Raw genomic sequence first — 14,742 nt, 5'->3', positions numbered from 1 at the left:
TAATTTAGTGGAAAGCCAGAAATACAGATCTTAAAATTTTATCATCACAAGAAAAATAATTTATAACTGTGTGTGGTGATGGCTGTTAACTACACTCATTGTGGTGATCATTTCACAAAATACACACGTACCAAGTCATTATGTTGTACACCTTAAACTAATACAGTGTTATATGTGATTTATATCTCAATAAACTGGGGAAAGAAAGCGTTGTTTAAACATAACCTTGAAATCAGGAAGCTACGTTTTGTTAAAGTATAGAACCAAATTCTTCCTCAAACATCAATTTATAGAAAAAAAATCCTCTCTTTTTATTTTAATGAGCACATAACTCACGTATGCTAACTAGTAGGCTATGTTAGGCGAGCCATGGAAAACTTTGGAAGATTTTATATATTTTAACATAGCAACAGCTCCCCAAGCAGGGCTAATGCGGGCTCAGAGCCACAGTGGGTTAAGTGTTCATGGCTTAGAAGCTTCGAGCTCCTGAGAGAAAGCTGTTTTCCACCCTGGGTGTGAGAGTTCATAACTGAGTGTTCCCCCCACTTCCCCAGCAATGCTTGAAAAAAGAACTCGGTAGGAGGTAAGAAAACAATAAAGAAAAAAGTGAAAACAGCTGAAATAACGTAAAATAAAAAATAAATACAATCCCCTGCCCTGGGCTGCATAATGTACTATGGCCCTCAACCAAACGTCACATGGCCTTGTGCAGCTTGAGAAGGAACGGGCCTTGTGCAAATCCCAGGCTCCAGCCACATTCCAATGTCCCATTGCAAACACAATAGCATGTAGGAGGTGCAACCAGCCAAAGGAGAAACTGAAATTTAAGAACCATCAGATAATTCTTCTTTCTCCCTTTTACTAAGCCACATTCATTCTCCCATGCTCTTTATGTTCCTCAAAGGAAAAACAGGCAGGGCTTCGCCATTAACGTTCTCAGGAGCACATTGCACAGACTGCATCACAGAACTTACCAACCTAGTTCTTTAACACTACAATCATTGGCATGCAGGAAGCAGTGTTTAGAAACCCTTTCCCTTATTCATTCATTCATTTATTTATAAGGATTTTATTTGAGAGAGAATGAGAGAGAACATGAGCTGGTGGGGGTGCTGGTAGGGGCAGAGCCAGAGGGAGAAGCAGGCATCGCACTGAGTGGGGAGCCCATGCGGGCCTCAAACCGAGGACCCTGAGATCATGACCTGAGCTGAAGGCAGACACCTAGCCCACTGAGCCACCCAGGTGCCCCCAAGACAGTGGTGATCTCAACAAGAAATTAAATTCACAAGGTTTAAGTCTAATTGGCGCCCCAGGGCCACAATAGCAAGACGTAGCCTCCTTATTGTATAAACAGAACAATTGGGGATCCCTGGGTGGCTCAGCGGTTTAGCGCCTGCCTTTGGCCCAGGGCGCGATCCTGGAGTCCCGGGATCGAGTCCCGCATCGGGCTCCCTGCATGGTGCCTGCTTCTCCCTCTGCCTGTGTCTCTGCCTCTCTCTCTCTCTCTCTATGTCTATCATAAATAAATAAATCTTTTTAAAAAAAACCAGAACAATTATAAGGAGCTTAAGTATCTGCAGAAGACACGGAGTTAGCACCTAAATAAAAAATGCTAAAGAGGGATCCCTGGGTGGCGCAGCGGTTTGGCGCCTGCCTTTGGCCCAGGGCGCGATCCTGGAGACCCGGGATCGAATCCCACGTCGGGCTCCCGGTGCATGGAGCCTGCTTCTCCCTCTACCTGTGTCTCTGCCTCTCTCTCTCTCTCTGTGTGACTATCATAAATAAATAAAAAAAAATTAAAAATAAAAAAAAATGCTAAAGAAAGCTAGAAGTGAAGCGAATATCTTCTGAACAACATGTAAACCTAACCTGTACTTCCTCAAAAACATAAATGTGCTCTTCGATAGTTATATAAAATTACACATGGTACAAAAAGACGGGCTAATATTTAACTTGCATTGAAAGCTTACATTGGATAGCTGTTTAGACTCTGATCAACACTTTCAAAGGACAAATCATATGCAAAGTTAAAGCAGTAAAACAGAAGGTTAGAGACGGGCGTGAACTTAAAACAGAAGGATATGGAGAAGCATGAGCCACACCAAATAGCAGGATAAAGGGTAGGACAAGGATGACGTATGCATGCCAAATTCACCTTGTTGGCTGCCATGGGGTTTAAGTGAGAAAATGCACAATCCTCTTTCTTACTTCAAGGGAAGAGCTTGTTCATTTGTGGAAACCTGATACCAAATTCTTCATGTGAGAGAAAGAATGAGTTAAGGGGCTTCAAGAATTTCAGCTGGGGTTAGAGACAAAGAAGCATGGCCCACTTCCAACAAATAATGGCCTCTTTCCAAATGAAAGAGTTTCAAAACCCCCCAGTCCGTGGTAGGAAAACAAGATTTTAAAAGCTGCTCGTTTTCTGAAATTGTTGAGAAAATAGATCGTTAGGAGTCCAAATTTTTGTAGGCCACTCTAGAAAACAGATCAAAGTCATATGGCCACAACTTGTTCTCCCTACTGATCATAATTAAGTCTTTTAAATATGATACTTTAACCCTAAACCAGTTACTGGGAACTACTGTAGCATGCACTGTATTAGCAGCTATAATCATCTCCAGCCAAAATAAGAGGTTCGAAGCTCAGTGATAATAACAGTTGGGTCTGTGCTCAAATGACAGAGTAAAGACACCAATGAAATTTATTAGAGCCTGTCACACTGCTTATTAATTTTATTGGCTTGATGTCAGCATCTATGGCTACCCTACAGTTAACAATGAAGGATCAATTTAAAACTTTAGCATTGAAAACAATTATTTTCCAAGAAGATCAAAGAATTCACTCTACTGGGTAAAGGATAAGGCGGGGAGATAAACACAAGAGCTTTCCACCACTGGAAAAAAATACCTATTATGCCATTTTAAATCCTATTTATTTTTGAATCAATTTATGTCCTTAGGATCTCCTTGAGATTCCACAATTTGTGAGTGTCCTCTTCACATTAACTTTTTCATTGCCTGTAATGTTGAAAACATCTAAGTAAAGACTAACTTGGTGCAATTTAAAGTGTGGTAAATGTAAAGGGAAGCCAGTTTGCAAACTGTTTCCAAACTACAACGAGGTAAGTGCAGAAATTGAGAGTAAGCATGTGGAAACTTACAGCATTCTGACAGAATGGGATCAATCCATTGGCTCTAATGGTAAATTGAGGCTTGTCATTTGCATGTCTGATTTCTTCTATTTTCTTTTTCTAGCAATTCACTTTTTAAAAAAATTATTATTTTTTAAAGATTTTATTTATTTATTCATGAGACAGAGGGGGCGGGGGCGGCAGAGACAGAAGCAGGCTCCACGCAGGAAGCCTGATGTGGGACTAGATCCCGGGTCTTCAGGATCACGCCCTGGGCCAAAGGCAGGCGCTAAACTGCTGAGCCACCCAGGGATCCCCGCAATTCACTTTTTATTGTATTTTACAAAGTGTCAGTATGTAACTGACAGAAAACACGCACACGTGTCCCTGTCCCTCCCCACATATAGAGAAGCACTGGTCTAGGCAGCCCTCCAGCAGAGATGCTATAAAAATGGACCGAATTCGGGGCACGTGGGTGGCTCAGGTCATGATCCTGGGGTCCTGGGGCTGAGTCCCACATTGGGTTTCCCACAGGGAGCCTGCTTCTTCCTCTACCTATATCTCTCCCTCTTTCTGTGTCTCTTATGAATACATAAAAAAATGGACAGAATTCCAATTCAGGTTTATTTATTTATTTATTTATTTTTTATTTATTTATGATAGGCACACAGTGAGAGAGAGAGAGAGGCAGAGACACAGGCAGAGGGAGAAGCAGGCTCCATGCACCGAGAGCCCGACGTGGGATTCGATCCCGGGTCTCCAGGATCGCGCCCTGGGCCAAAGGCAGGCGCCAAACCGCTGCGCCACCCAGGGATCCCTCCAATTCAGGTTTAAACTCAAAGTGAACATCCTTACTAGTTCCTCTTATTTCTCCAAGACACCTATAGAATTAATGTCCCCACCCCCATTTCCCTTCTTCCTCTGAAATAACATTTAAAACATTTTAAAATTATAACCTGCTCAACAAAGATAAACCACAAGAGGGAAAGAAATGCTGATTCAGAACTCTGAAGTCTCCCCATACGTCACACCTCTACCACTCCTTCCCGCCCCTTCTCTTGCTAGAGTCCATTGTATGTGAGACAAAAAGATTCCGTTCCTTAATCTTCTTGCTGACGTTTCAAAGTTTGACCTAGTGGTTTTATAGTTGACTCTTTTTGGTTGTTTTTTTTGTTTTTTAGCACTTCCAAATTCCAAGCCCTTTGATATAACTCCTATGTAAGATTTTTTTCCTTTGGTCTTTATTTTGAAGGAACCATTTTTTCCTGTTTCTCCAAACCCCCCACCTTTTCTAGAATGCAGTCATCTGTTTCTCCCAAAACCTGCCCTCCAAATCCCATGTATTACATTGGGACGCCATTGATATCACAATAACCTACACTTGTATAACCATTTATAGTTTAAAAGCGTTCACATTCATTCATACAAACCCTCTCTCCTCATCCCCCACCCCTTTTTTTGAGGACCTAAGGATGTGTGCCAAGTTCTGTTTTACAAGCTAGGAATTAAAAAAAAATGAATAAAACATGATTCCTCCCTGCAAGGAGCTCCCTGTGTCGTTGAAAGGCAAGTGTAAACAAATAAGTAGAATACAGTGTGTAGGCCACATGGCTGATAAATATTCAATGCGGCAGAGAGGGGAGGCGGAGGAGAAAGAAGTGGTTGACTCCAAGGCTGGGAGAGGCTCTCTAGAGGAGGCACGAGTAGAACTGAATCTTTTTTTTTTTTAATTTATTTATGATAGTCACACAGAATGAGAGAGAGAGGCAGAGACATAGGCAGAGGGAGAAGCAGGCTCCATGCACCGGGAGCCTGACGTGGGATTCGATCCCGGGTCTCCAGGATCGCGCCCTGGGCCAAAGACAGGCGCTAAACCGCTGCGCCACCCAGGGATCCCTAGAACTGAATCTTTAAGGATAACCAGCAGTCTAGATGTAGAGGAAGAAGACAGCATCCAGGAAGTAGAAGAGTGCCAAGAGAGGCACAGGGTCAGGTAGGCAGGCTGCAGTCAGGAAGGACATTTACAGGTGCAGAGATAGGCCAAGAGAGCGAGGCCCCAGAGCCCATACACAGACCCCGGAGGTGGGCTGCAGTGCAACGATAGGACTGATCATGGAGATCTTCCATGCTCTGTTGGCGGTGGCAACCACTGAAGGATGGAGGGAGACCACAGACCACCCCAGCATCAGCAAAGAAAAAACAGAAGCTGTAAAACTGGGGTGGGGAGGCCAGTTAGACCAGCACAGCAGTGCAGGTAAACCCAGACCAAGCCTTCCACAGGTTCTAGAGAGAGGCGTGAAGGAGAGGAAGGAGCCAGTGAAGGGTGAGTCACGGTGCGAGGACACTGTCGGCTTTCAGGATGTAGAGGCCGATGGCAGGCTGCCCCAAGATGGGCAGCTTTAGCGTGAAGACTATTTTGAGTTAGAAAGCAATCAAAACCTGAGATGCCTGGATGGCTCAGTCGGTTAAGTGTCTGCCTTTGGTTCAGGTTGTGATCTTGAGGCCTTGGGATCCAGCTCCACATCCCATTCTGCTTCCTGCTCAGCTGGGAGTCTGCTTCTGTGCCCCTCCCCCCCAAATAAATAAATAAAAATCTTTTAAAAAAGGCAATAAAGACCTAGCAATTTCAGAGAAAGCTCTTTACTTCCCTGTCAAATGCCTTAAAAGAATTGAGAGTGAGGACTGCTCCAGAGAGAGAGCTCTCATCATAGATAACTACATTACAATAGGAACTACCTATGGTAGATGGGGAGGGACCTAGGCAGGGCCACTTTGAGCAAAGTCCTCTCTTTGTCCCATTGTTGCTGAGTGGCCCAGCAAACATTTGTTTACCAAACATTTACTTTTTTTCATCTTCCTGTAAATTGCATTCCTTTCCTCTGAAGTCCCAGACCCTTGCCCCATCTCCTCAGTACAAGATAACTTGTATACCTCACTGTGCCTGTCTTTGGAATTTCCATGTCTGTCTGTATACATGCTATTAAATTCTATTATCTCCTGTTAAACCCTTTCATGTCAATTTGATTTCTAGTTTGCCTGGAAGGACCTTGAAGGGGACAGGAATTCTTTCTCCCCAACAAGGAGAAGGGAGTCTGTGCTTCTCACTCCTCGCTTTCCATGCTGAAGAGGAGGGGCACTGTTCCCCTTACTGCAAGACACATTTTTTAAAAAAAAATTATTTATTCATGAGAGACACACAGAGAGAGGCAGAGACACAGGCAGAGGGAGAAGCAGGCTCCATGCAGGGAGCCTGACGTGGGACTCGATCTCAGGACCCCAGGATCACACCCTGAGCCAAAGGCAGATGCTCAACCACTGAGCCACCCAGGTTCCCACCAACAAGACATTTTCTTGTCCTAAGTGGCAGTGAGTGAATTGAAAGGTAGGAAGACCAGCCCCTCATCTTCCCATCTACTTGGCTTCAGCCTGGAGAGAGTTGGAATGCTCCCTCTGGGAAGAGGACCCACCAGCTCTCCTCCTTCTTCCTGATCTTCTTTGTCAGGTTGTTGGTGAGACAAAACTCACTCTGGGCTTCTGCTGGCGAGGCCTGCAGACGCCCTGGTGGGGTGGTTCTTGGCCTTGTTGGCTGGCTGGTAGATGCTGTGCTGGACTGCCTCATGCCCAGGTAAAACACTGAGAAACACCTCTATGGATTTGCAGTTAAAGGAGACCAGGCCTATCTTTTGGCCTAGCTCATCTACATACATAGTGGGTCTTCACAGGGCTCTAGCTTGCTCATCATGTTCTTCTTAGAATCAAAGATCTGAGAAGAAATAGTTTTGTTTTCTAGGCATTGTCTCCTGTACAAATAGTGCTCTCAGGAACATCCCGATGAGTATGTCTGGTTCAGAATCCCTGGCCCTGTCCAAATCCCCACTCATGTGCTTCCTCTCCCCATTCCTGAGAGACCTGAAGAGAAGAGGGGGGTGGTCCAGGGGCAAAGACAGGGCATGGGTTTTGCATGTGTGAAGACAGAGGTAACAGCAGGACATCTCCCAGGAGAAGTTTGTTAAGCACCAGATCTGGAAGAGCAGTTTGCTCAGAAAGCTCCATGGGGAGCTAGAAGCGCATGGCTGTGCAGCTCTGGGCTTCGGCAGCATGGACAGAACAGGGAGGCCAAAATATTCTCCCATTCTTCAGAGTCCACAGCCACGTCAAGCACCTAACCACAAAAACGCAGTTTCAGGGTAGCTAGCTCAGTGTTTGCGAATTGCAACCTCGGTGAGGGTCAGCAGGCCATGCACCTCCAGGGAGTCTCCGGTGGCAGTGAGGACACCAAAGAGCCCTTGCAAAGGAAATCAGAAAAGTAAATTATGAGCTGCAAGGCCAAGAGCGGCACAGAACGCTGGGGCTCATGCTGAGGAGACTCACCCCTGAGTGGGAGCAGTGATGAGGGGTCTCGGATGGGCCCTGAGGTCTTAGAGACAGAGTCTGGCCAGCCCACCTCTTCCAGACAGTCTCAGGGAGGCTGAGTGAGCATAACGGAGTCCTGAGTACAGTAACTAGAGAGAGTTGCAGGCTGATTTGGAAGTGGGTACCAGGAATATAAATTTTGAGATGTTACACGGGAAGGAACAGTAACTGGAAGAGATATAGGACCAGGGAGGATTGATTGATCTGTTCACCCATGCACACACCCACACACCCATGTACCCACACATCCATGCACCCATGCATGCACCCACACACCCATGTACCCGTGCACCCATGCATGCACCCACACACCCATGCACCCATGAACAGGATGGTGGTAGGTGTAGGAAAAGGAGAGGGTAAAGGGAAGGAGAAGGTAGAAGGTAGATGGAGGAAGCCTGGAATGACAAGAAAATAATTTCTGGCGAGGTGACTATTAGAGCCAGGTCAAGGGACAAGGTAAGAGGTGGAAGAGAGGAAGACAAGCCCCTCTCCTGGGGAGTCCGGCATAGGAACACTGTCTATCTGAGTGGGACAGGGAGTGGTCAAAATGACATGCGTCAGCTTCGTTTTTTGCCATAGAAAAAATTCTAATGAGTCAGAGCATATAATGAAAAAACTTCCCTCTCCCTCTTCAAGGACCTTCCTTTTCTCCACAGGTGTCACTCTCCAGCAGTAACTCTGGTTAATGATCTGGTATGCATGTTTCTGGGCGTGTTCTGGGGCATGATGGCATCTGTCAAAAATGAGATCTATGCTTCATTCACAACTTGGCTTTTTCCACTCAATGTATATAAACACACATGACTCCTATATGTCAATAGAATTCTTTCTCGTTTTTTTTTATAGTGGCTGCATTGTATTCAATAGTTTTATTATAATGTACTAAGATTTTTGGGGGTCCATCCAATGCGAGTTTCTGTATTAAGTGGGTGCATCTGGAAACAAGTAGTTGTGATCCCTGAGCTCCAGGGGCTCATGAGAGAAGACAGGAAAAAGACACTTTTAAAAGAAAGAAGTCACAGTAAGACGATGTGTTATGGGAATTATTTACAAAGTGCTGTGGGAATATAAAGAAAGAAACCCTTTATCTTTCTTCCAAATAAGCCACTGACTAGGGCTAATAGTAAAATCTCCCTCTGTAACCTGCAGATAAAGTATCAGAAGTCTAATCTTCCAGCTGATCTCTTTTCTCTTATTTCTCTGTCTACATCCATGGGGAGGAAGGTACAGTGAAAGAAATGGGAGCTGGGGGTCTCTGGCCACTTCATCAAGCTGGAAACAAAGCTCTTATTGTGGGAACAATGTTTTCCCTGAGTCTATATAACGTAGTTCCTGACACCGCGGAGAACCGCGCTGAAAATGCAGTATATCATCAGCAGGACAAACTCTTTTTTGGCAATCTTGCTGGGGGTGGGGGAGGAGGGTAGAGATGGGGAAGGGGGGAGAAGAATGAATGGAGGGGAGCAGAAAGGGGGGGAAGAGAAGAGGCAAGAAAAAGGAGAATAGAAAGTAAAGGAGGGGAAAGAAGACAGGGAGAGAGAGAGGGGGAAGAGCAAGAGAGGAAGACCCACAGGCACACAGGAGAGGGGGGAGCAGAAGGGGGCGAGTTCAAAGCCACTTCTGTTCCTGGTGTGATATCAGTTCTCACTCAGTTTCCCTAACTGATGGTAGAGAGGCTGATCTTAATTGGCGATATGTGAAAGTCAGAATTAATGGCTCTGAGATATTTGAGTAAAAGAATCATAAAAAAACTGGGAGCTTTCAGCCTCATTTACCTAGTATAATACTTTCAATACCTAAGACATCAGTAAAAAATGTCAGGAATGGCCTTCTTGCTAAGCTGTGACAAATGATATGGTGGGTTCAGTCCCCTCCATTGTTTCAGGTCTCCCTCCTTGGAGAGGGAGCTAGGAGGTTCCTCTCAGGCAGGAGATGGAGCAGCCTGCCTAGAAATGGGGGAGGATTGGGCAGGTCTTCCCAGAAAGAGAAACCGGGCGAGGGCAGACAGGAATTCTGTTACAAACAGCAATGCTGAGTAGAAAGAGAAATAGATCTTTGCTTAAAGATGACTGGGTATATTTGGTTTTCCCCCAAAGACTTTAAACAGAAAATACATGCAAACTGGTAGTCTACAGTAATCAAATGATAGAAGAAACCAGATTAGCATTAATATATTAGAGTTCTTCAAGCAACTGGATGCCCATCTTTTCCTGTGCTTCCGACAACCATTATGGAAATCAATCATCTTTATTAACTTCATGTTGACATCCAGAGGAAGAATTTGATGTACATAAATGCAAATAGATCTAAAAATGTCATAAAGTTAAAAAGAAGTTTGGTGCAAATACCACTACAATTAATCTCTTATCTTACCATGTTGGAACCGAAAAGTTCCTACAAGAGTCCCTTCTGTAACAAAAACATGGCAGGAAACTTAATTTTCTATTGGCTTTGTTAGATATTTATTTTAAAAACCTGTGTTTAGAGTTTTCAGATTATACTGACAATATTCTCACATGTAAAAGCTCTTCTTAAGAGAAGAGTGGTAGACACATGCCCCTGAAGAAGTCCTGCTGAAGCTATCTTCCCATACTTTTTTGATACCCACCATTGCTTTTTTTCCTATACTCTTTAATCCCATTGTCATTTCTAAGGACCAAAAAAGAGCAAAGCATTCCTTGGAAATCTAAAGGCTTATGGAATATGCATAAATGCAAAGTATGTTTAAAATCTTCAGAATGGGCAATCAGAGAATTTGCCAGAACCATCTGGAATGAAGCACAACAGCATCCCAGTGGGTGCTAAGGAGACAGGAAAGCAATGGACCTTTATTATACACTTCTTGAGTAGCCACCCCCCACCATCACCCTACTTTTCTCCAACTCTCTTTTTAAGTCTTCCCCCTCACTGGGTTAACTTACTCAGCATCGTTATTTTACTGCCATTTTACTCTCCAGGTCCCCCAAACCGGGAAAGGAAGCAGACAGAGACAATTAGATGTGGCTATAATCCTTAAAGAGGAAAACAGCAAAGAGATGTGATGTCCTGGCAAAGCTTTAAGTACCTGAAAATGAGAACTGATTCATCTCAATTATAATCACAGTCCTGCTGGTGTAATTTGAAACATGGTAATTAAGGAAAATTAAATAAAGCCCAAAGGATTTTGTATATGGGAAAGAAAATAAAATAAAAGATCAGTAAAATAAATTTACATTATTAGATCATCTGAAGTTTAACGCCTCCTCACTGCTCTTTACTATTATGAGTCGGATTACATTTAGGTTTATTGCTAGGTACCGAGCTCACTACTTTATATGCATTATTTTACTTAATCTTCACAACAGCCCCGGGGGGTGGGCCCGCTTATTAGTCCCACTTTACTGGGAGTTTAGAAAATTTCAATTGTTTTCCAAGGTCACACAGAGAGCGAGTGATTCAGTCACATTCAAACCAGGACCAGCTGACCGTAGCGTGCACTGAAAGCCTACATTACTGCTTCTAAAGCTTTAGTCCTTATTAACACAGGATCTTTAAATTGTAGGACATGTTTGCTGTCGACTTCATCTGAGGGCTGAATGTGGCTTTTCTTAGGTTTGAGGAAGGAGCCCACCAAAGATAACCATTGACTTGGCCCCTAGCACGTCCTAGCACATTCCAGGATCGTCACATCACTGAATTAGTATCAGTCCACTTACACATCGAGCCCACCTCGTTCGTGTGTTCATTGACCCATGTCCCAGGGCATGCTTTTCCAGCAGCCAAGCATGCCAGTTTTCAACCAACTGGCATTTGGCCTTCAACGTTGGCACACACCTCCTTGTCCCATTCAGTTGACAAGTTCTCCTCCTTCCCTCTGGCTTCTCCTTGAAACCGTTACCCCCTTCCCTTGCTGGCCACCCCACAGGTCAGCCACTCCCTTCCTCTTTCTGTGCATGGCTCTGTGTAGCTCCCCCCAATAGGAACACATTCTTTTCCAAAGCAGCCATATGGGAGCCTCACAAATGAATCCTTCTGGCTCTCCCAGGACCACACTATGTTTAAGTATACTGAACAAACTTCACACGATGGAGACCCTCGAAAGCAGAACATTTAAAAACTCTAGAATTGGCAATTGCTATCAAATGAAGATCAAGCAGAAACGAAGAGAGAAGTAGCAGCTCTGACGGCATGGCCTTTGCCACAGGAAAAGGCTGATGGATGAAATGGGATGCAGGCACGTAGAAGTGCAGGACCCGCAGAGGAATGCTTCCTTCAACTCTGGAGAGCCATTGTGGTAGGTGTGCTGCTGCCTCACATGGGACGCATTTAAGTGGTAAGCTTATTGGAGTAACTTCTGGAATGCCCTTTTGCATAAGTCAGCCTGAATTTTTATCACGGGGCTCCAACTTCCTTCACAGAGCTCTGCATATCACTTCAGTACATGGATGGCTTATAGGTCCACATCAAATGCATGTGATTTCTGCAGCAAAAACATTTCCTGCTCACAAATCAAATTGCCACCCACTTGTCACTCCAAATTCTAAGGGGCCAGAAATTGTGAAATAAGGATACCAAATAATGGCCCATTAAAACAGATACACAGTTTGCTACATATGCATCACCGGTGATTGTACGCGTTAACCTAAGCATGTATTGGACGATAATTCACTAAATGATTTATTTAAGGAGTTGGAACACTTTCTAGTCTCTTTTACTGGGACACGAACTATAATACAGGTCATGCTTCTAGCAACTGACCTGTACGCAGTAGGTGCTCAGGCAGCCATTCACTTGATGGAGGGGAAACAAGGCCTCAGAGACAAAAGTCTAGTGCTATTTGGGCTACTTTACTTAGAACTTTAACCCTGAAATGGAGCTTCCATGAGGCCAAAGGGCTGGAGCTACCTGGGCCAGATGAAGTAGGGAGAGCAAAAAGCTGGAAGACATTAGCTCAACTTCCCATCTACCGAGTCACACAGTTTGGTAATGACCCTCAAGGTCAAGCTATTCTATTTGAAAACTGCAATGCAACGAGGCTGTATACATTAAAATAAAGAACTACACAAGGGCTGATCTCTTTATGGGCAGTTTTTCAATGCGGATGAATGTGATTATGCCTTGGCGGCATTAGGTAATCCACAGCTAAATATGGAGATGCATAGGCTAAACTGTTCCGTTCATTGTACCAAAAACAATGAGTAGCCCTAAGGACATATCTTATTGCTTCTCTGGCTATGCTGTTGTTGATCTCATCACAGTAAAATCTTAACCAGAAGTTATTTATTGACACAGAAACAGCCTGGGCTTGGAGATTTGCAGGGGAACAGAGGGTAGAATGGGAGTGCAGGTGGGCCAGCATGTTGGGACACTCCTCAGAAACCTGACTTTCTCAGAGTGCTGGGCCTCCTGAATGGGGTAAATCCAGGGGTTTCCTTCTGTCCTCTTGGAAGCCTGGTCTCAATTCGTGCCCACAGGGGAAAATGTGTGATGTGGGTAAAACTAATTATTCTCCTATCCTAAATCTCAGGCACAAGGCCCATGGTCACCTTGGTACTTAGAAGTGAGGGAGAGGGAGGCTGACCTCCTAGGATGAAGTTTCCATAAGTGAACTTTCAAGAGATTGTGTATATTGTGTAGCAGCACTTTAAAACTCTGTACAGAGTTACATTACATGCTTTTCCTTGTACTAGATGCAGCTTCCATCTGTGGCAAACCTGCTTTCCTAAGACAGTAGGTTTCTATCAGGAGAGAGCATGACATAGGCCCAAGGGCAGATTCGTCACCAAGGCCTCTGCTCCTGATGCAGCATGGTGGAAAGTGCCTGGACCACAAGGGCAGACAGCCTGGGGCTGGGAGCTGCCCCTCGGAAGCTCCCCTATTGGCCTTCCTCAAAATCCACTGCCTCAGCCTCTGAGTAGGGATAATGCAACAACCTGTGCCTTGACTCCATTCAGTGAGTTAAATGACCAGGCCCAGGGGTACCTGGGTGGCTCAGTGGTTGAGCACCTGCCTTTTACTCAGGTCATGATCTCAGGGTCCAGGGATCGAGTCCTGCATCGGGCTCCCTGTGGGGAATCTGTTTCTCCCTCTGCCTCAGTCTCTGCCTCGTTCTCTGTGTATCTCTCATGAATAAATAAATAAATAAAATCTTAAAAAAACAAAAAACAAAACAAACCCAACCAGGACCATCCAAGGAACCCTGCCTACACACGACGCCCAGCACACAGTGGTTAGTAGCATGGCTGTTGTGTGGCTTACTGTGTGCCTGCTTCCTCCTCAGGAGGGCAAGGAAGTAGCCAGATTGGAACCCCTTATGGTTCAAAAGCAGATTAACTATTTGCACAGACAAATTACAATAAAAACTTCTAACTTTAAAAATACTTAAACGGCTAAGGTTACTTGGTGCAGTTAAAAATTAAACTTGTTGATTTTAACATTGCTGTTACATCTGAATTACACTTATGTGATGTTTAGTAGTAAAAAACCAAAAACAAACAAACAAAAACAATAACAACTTCTACCATGGGTACTCACAGGAAGCTTGCACAGCCTGCTATTAACATCGTTTGGGGGAGAAGGTCTGAAAGATGGTTAGCGGAGACATATGTATGCAAAGCATCCATGACACTTTGAAGTTTCCCAGACCCCGGCCTTCTCACTGGCTCTGTCCAGCCAGACACTAAATCCTGCCTCTCCTACCTGTCTTGAACCTGACCCCATCCCTCTCCCATCCCTGCTTTGGTCTTGGCGATCTCCCACCATGCTTACTGCATGAGCATCTTAACTAATCCCTCTATGGGACTCTGACCCCAACTTTTCAGAATGAAGCCAGTGTGATCTTTCTAGAACTAGCGAATTTGATGTTATGCTTCCTGCATAAAATGCTTTAATGACTTCCCCTAGCGTTCAGCATGGAGGGAGAGGTCCTTCAAGACCTCCATCACTGTTTACCTTTCTAGACTCATCTCTAACCACTTTCTTCCCTTACCCGCAAGCCACAGGCACTCACTCCTGGCACTTTCAGGAATGTCCCCTGTCCCCTGGCTTCACTGTCTTTACGCATTTTATTTTCCCTGCCAAGGTGGCCCCTCCTACTGGCAAACCAGGCTAAGATTCTTCCCAGGAATCCTTCTGGATCCTTCTCACCCCTTGAGGGTCAGGCACTCCTGAGCGTTTGCATTTATGATTCCACAATGGGGAAGCTGGAGTCATCCACA

The 14,742-nt window shown here is 44.7% G+C and overlaps 1 protein-coding gene across 5 annotated transcripts in view; it reads right to left on the bottom strand.

Moving 5' to 3' along the window:
• Positions 1 to 14,742, bottom strand: part of PLEKHG1 (pleckstrin homology and RhoGEF domain containing G1) — a 223,772-nt gene that overhangs the window by 60,220 nt on the left and 148,810 nt on the right. The window lies entirely within an intron of this gene.

Source organism: Nyctereutes procyonoides, unplaced genomic scaffold, assembly GCF_905146905.1.
Source record: "Nyctereutes procyonoides isolate TBG_1078 unplaced genomic scaffold, NYPRO_anot_genome, whole genome shotgun sequence".
NCBI classification, from domain to species: Eukaryota; Metazoa; Chordata; class Mammalia; order Carnivora; family Canidae; genus Nyctereutes; species Nyctereutes procyonoides.
This window is presented reverse-complemented; position numbering and strand designations above follow the sequence as displayed.